Here is a 4,974-nt window from a genome sequence, read left to right as displayed (position 1 = left end):
GGGGTAGGGGCGCTGTTCTTGGGCTCAATTTACAGGAGGCTGCCAATGTATGCAAGGCTGGATTTATAGTCCTTGAGTGCCTTGTAAACACTTGAGCCTGTGTGTAAAATGCCTTCAGGTTCTTTCCATCCAGCTTGAGGGCACAGTCCTTCACTGCTTCAGGGCCAGATAGCAGAGCACTCTGTTGGTACAGGTGGCAGATACCAGGTTACTAAACGAGAGGTTTTCACTGTACTTCTCAATAGCTTTCTTACAGTTTCCCTTCTTTACAAACTCATTGCCGTCTTCCTTCAGAGCGTTGGCTCTCTCCACATCCCCAGGAGAAGTCACTTTGTTCTTTGCTGTGGTGGTTTCTTTGGGTTTGCTTTTAGCTGAATCTTTGTGTTCTCCGAAGGCATGGAATCCCATCTCTTCTGAGCTGAGACAGGCACCAAGGGGGTAGGAGGCAGCTTCTGACGCCAATCGGGCCCAAGGGAGTCCGTGAGAACTCTGATCATTCTGTTGATGCCTTCCAGGGCTGACGTCATACTCTTACCAATCTGCAGCACAGACATGTAATTGACATAATCCACCGGGAACTTCTCCAGAGTCTCATAGGCAGCTGCCCGTCTCAGCAGGGGCTTAAGGCTGAAAGGGAACAATGGCCAGTGCTGAAGTGCAATCTTTGATGCAGTCTTAGCAGTTTCCATTCTTCAAGTGGCGTGCCGCTTGATTGGAGTAGAGAGCACTGCTTCAGGGTCCAGAGAGCCTGCCCTGGTGGAGACTTGCGCCTGCAGCACACGCAGCCCGCGGCCATAGAACCCTGAGGCCTTGGTGTACTCTCCATTGCGGAAGCTCCGGTTGCCTATGGCGCGGAGCCCCTTCGCAGAGTCTGGGGATTTGGGGGCCATCATGGGAAGGGCTGACAAGTGGGGAGGAGGGGGAGCCTCCATTTCACCTATTTCTACATTTTGAATAACTTCTGTTAGCCATTTCTGACTAATTTTGCCTTAAATTCTTATGAGAATTACATGAAATGGGAGATTATAAATAAAAGTGGTACTTAAACTGTAAAATACAGGTGTCAGATCCATTATTTTGCTTCAAAAATATGAACATTTAGCTTGTGAAAGAAAACTATGTTTTATTAATTTTGGTGATGTGAATTGTGTGTTTTTCTATAATAAGTGTATAACTTAGGTTCCAATTAATAAAGCTGGGAGAGCAAATTTCACACTGTAGAGATGCAGTCACAACTCTGAGACCTTTCTCAAGTGGCTTACTCTTTCCTTTACTATAAAATAACTGCTTCTTCAATTACTTGACACATTTTGCATTTTGCACAGAGTAGATTTGTGAACTTTGCTATGAAGGAATTGTTAAATTTATGTGTTTTTATAGCTTTCATGTCAGTAAATTATTAACTATCATTTGCTAGAAATGTGTGTGATTAAATATGTAACTGAGAAAACCCATAGCATTATTGATTTAGTGTTTTGCAACAATAATGACCATCTCTAAGAGAAATATTCTCGATAAGTCCCTGAAGTTGACCTTATGCTTGCCTATTTGATGAACTGAAAGGTCAAAGCATGATGACAATGTCAACTCTTAATCAAACTAAAAAGAATAATATTTGTCCTTCTGTGATTGACTTATTTCACCCAGCATAATGCCCTCAAGATTCATCCATGTTGTGAGATGCCTTGCAGATTCATCACTGTTCTTTATCGTTTTGTCGTATTCCATTGTATGTATGTACCATAATTTGTTTATCCATTCATCTGCTGATGGGCACTTAGGTTGTTTCCATCTTTTTCCTGTTGTGAATAATGCTACAATGAACGTGTGTGTGCATATGTTTATTTGTGTGATGCTCTTATTTCTCTAGAATATATTCCTAAGAGTGGAATTGTTGGCTCATATGGTATTTCTGTTTCTAGTTTTTTAAGGAGGTACCACATCGTTTTCTACAGTGGTTGTACCATTTTATATTACTTCAAGCAGTGCATAAGAGTACCAGTCTCCATGCAGCCTCTCCAACATTTGTTCTTTTCTGTGTTTTTGATTTGTGCCAGTAATGTCAGGGTAAGATGGTATCTCGTTGTAGTTTTGATTTGCATTTCTCTAATGGCTAGTGATCACGAGCATTTCCTCATGTGTCTGTTAGCCACCTGAATGTCTTCTTTGGTGAAGTGTCTGTTCATTCCTTGGTCCAGTTTTTAATTGGATTATTTGCCTTTCGTTGCAGAGGTATAGGATTTCCCTACAGCTTTTAGAGATTAGAACTTTGTCACATTTTTCGTAGCCAAATTTTTTTTCCCAGTCCGTAGACTCTCTTTTTACTCTTTTAATGAAGTCTTTTGATGAGCATAAACATTTAATTTTTAGAAGATCCTGGTTGTCTACCTTATCTTCTGGTGTTTGTGTATTGTTAGTTATGGTTTCTATCCTATTTATGCCATGTATTAAGGCCTCTAGCATTGACCCTATTTTTCTTCTATGATCTTTGTAGTTTTTGGTTTTATATTTAGGTCTTTGATCCATTTTGAATTAGTTTTTGTGTATAGTGTGAGGTAGAGGTCCTGTTTTATTTTTTTACAGATGGACATCCAGTTTTGCCAGCACCGTTTGTTAAAATGACTGTCTTTTCCCCATTTAACAGACTTTGGGCCTTTGTCAAAGATCAGCTGACCATAGGTGAATGGATTTACATCTGGGTTCTCAATTCTGTACCATTGGTCAATGTGTCTGTCATTGTACCAATACCAGGCTGTTATGACTACTGTAGCCGTATAGTAGGTTCTGAGGTCAGGTAGTGGGAGTCCTCCTACTTTACTCTTCTTCTTCAGTAGTGCTTTACCTATCTGGGGCCGCTTTCCTTTCCTTATAAAGTTAATGATTGGTTTTTCCATCTCATTAAAGAATCCTGTTGGTATTTGGATATGGATTGCATTGTATTTGTAGATTGCTTTGGGTAGAACTGACATTTTCCCTTTTGTTGAGTCTACCTATTCATGAGCATGGTGTCTTTTTCATTTATGTAGGTCTCATTTGGTTTCTTGCAGTAGTGTTATATCATTTTCTTTGTATAGTTCTTTTATTATAAAAACTCATGAAAAGGTTTGCAAACAGAAATAAACGATCTTTGATGGTTACTAGGGAGGGGAGGGAAAAGCACAAACTAGACATAGATAAGTGGTAACTTTGGTAAAGGGAAGACTGTACACAATACTGGGGAAATCAGCACAACTTGACCAAGGCAAGGTCATGGATGCTTCGTTGACATGTCCAAACTCCCTGAAGGACTGAGGGCTGAGGGCTGGAGACCATGGTCTCGGGCAACATCTAGCTCAACTGACATAACATAGTTTATAAATAAAATGTTTTACATCCTACTTTGGTGGGTAGCGTCTGGGGTCTTAAAAGCTTGTGAGCAGCCATCTAAGATATTCCACCGGTCCCACTCCATCTGGAACAAGAAAGAATGAAGAAAACCAAAGACACAAGCAAAAGATTAGTCCAAAAGACTAAGGGACCTCCACTACCACAGTCTCCACCAGAGTCCAGCACAACTAGATGGTGCCCAGCTACCACCACTGACTTCTCTAACACAGTTCACAATACAGTGTCGCAGACAGTGCTGGAGAAAAATGTAGAACACAATTCTAACTCACAAAAAAAGACCAGACTTACTGGTCTGAAAGAGACTGGAGAAACCCTGACCCCTGTACATCCTTTTAACTCAGCACTGAAGTCACTCCTGAGGCTCACTCTTCAGCCGAAATTAGACACACCCATAAAACAAAACAAGACTAAATGGGCACACTAGCCCAGGGGCAAGGACGAGAAGACAGAAAGGGACAGGAAAGCTGGTAATGGGGAACCCAAGGTGAAGAAGGGAGCATGTTGACATGTCATGGGGTTGGCAATCAATGTCACAAAATAATATATGTACTGTTTAATGAGAAATTGCTTTTCTCTGTAAACTTTCATCTAAAGTACAATGAAAAAAACTGAGAAGAATAAAGAAAGATTTAAGTAGTAGTCTAACTCCTTGTTAACCAAATGTTTCTAAGCACATTAGAGAGAGACAGTGTCAACTCTCTGCAAGTATCAAATCTATATCTGATGCTTCCTGACAAATGAACAGTAATACTTACAAGATCGTAAAGAAGGTTAAGTTTTTCTTCGGAGCATTTACATGTCCCTTTTGCAAATATCCCTTCAGTTTTATATCCCTATTCATTATGAATCTGTAAGATTCCAAATATAAAAATTTGTAAGGTACATGCCTACAAGGACCAGGTGGATAATAAATAAATTGTGTGCCTGTGTATCTATGTGTTTTGGATGAATGATGGGCTTTGAGGCAGACTTGAGTGTCCATCCAGGTACTTTTTTAAATTCTTTTTTGTGTGTGCGTGTCCTTTAGGTAAAAGCAGAGCAAATTAGTTTCTCATTAAACAATTAGTACACATATTGTTTTATGACATTGGTTGCCAACTCTGTGACATGTCAACACTCTCCCCTTCCCGACGTTGAGTTCCCCGTTTCCACTCTTCTGGCTTTTCTGTTTCTCCTGCCTTCTTGTTCTTGCCCCTGGGCTTGTGTACCCATTTAGTCTCATATACATGGTTGAGCTACGTGCATTATTGTTTATCTTATGGGCCTGTCTAATCTTTGGCTGAAGGGTGAACCTCAGGGGTGACTTCAGTATTGAGTTAAAAGAGTGCCCATAAAGAAAGTTAACAAACATACACCTCAAAATAAAGAAGAGAAAACAAAAATTTTTTTCTAGGAGTTCCAGCAAAATGGCACTCTAGGCAGAAGCACCATGCCTTCCCTCCACAGCAAAGATCCGAAAAACTAAGCCAAACAGAGAATACAACAATCCTGAAACCCTAAAACATCAGATGAAGAGATAAAGAACTCAGCCAAGCACCAAATGGAGTGAGAAAACTGACAGAGAACGGAGAGCGAGGAGAGATTCAT

The 4,974-nt window shown here is 40.4% G+C and overlaps 1 pseudogene; it reads right to left on the bottom strand.

The window, feature by feature from the left end:
* Positions 1-13: 13 nt before the first annotated feature.
* On the bottom strand, positions 14-890 carry LOC101346812 (mitochondrial import receptor subunit TOM34-like; annotated as a pseudogene).
* Positions 891-4,974: the final 4,084 nt, after the last annotated feature.

This window comes from Trichechus manatus, unplaced genomic scaffold, assembly GCF_000243295.1.
Source record: "Trichechus manatus latirostris isolate Lorelei unplaced genomic scaffold, TriManLat1.0 scaffold01917, whole genome shotgun sequence".
Lineage (NCBI taxonomy): Eukaryota > Metazoa > Chordata > Mammalia > Sirenia > Trichechidae > Trichechus > Trichechus manatus.
This window is presented reverse-complemented; position numbering and strand designations above follow the sequence as displayed.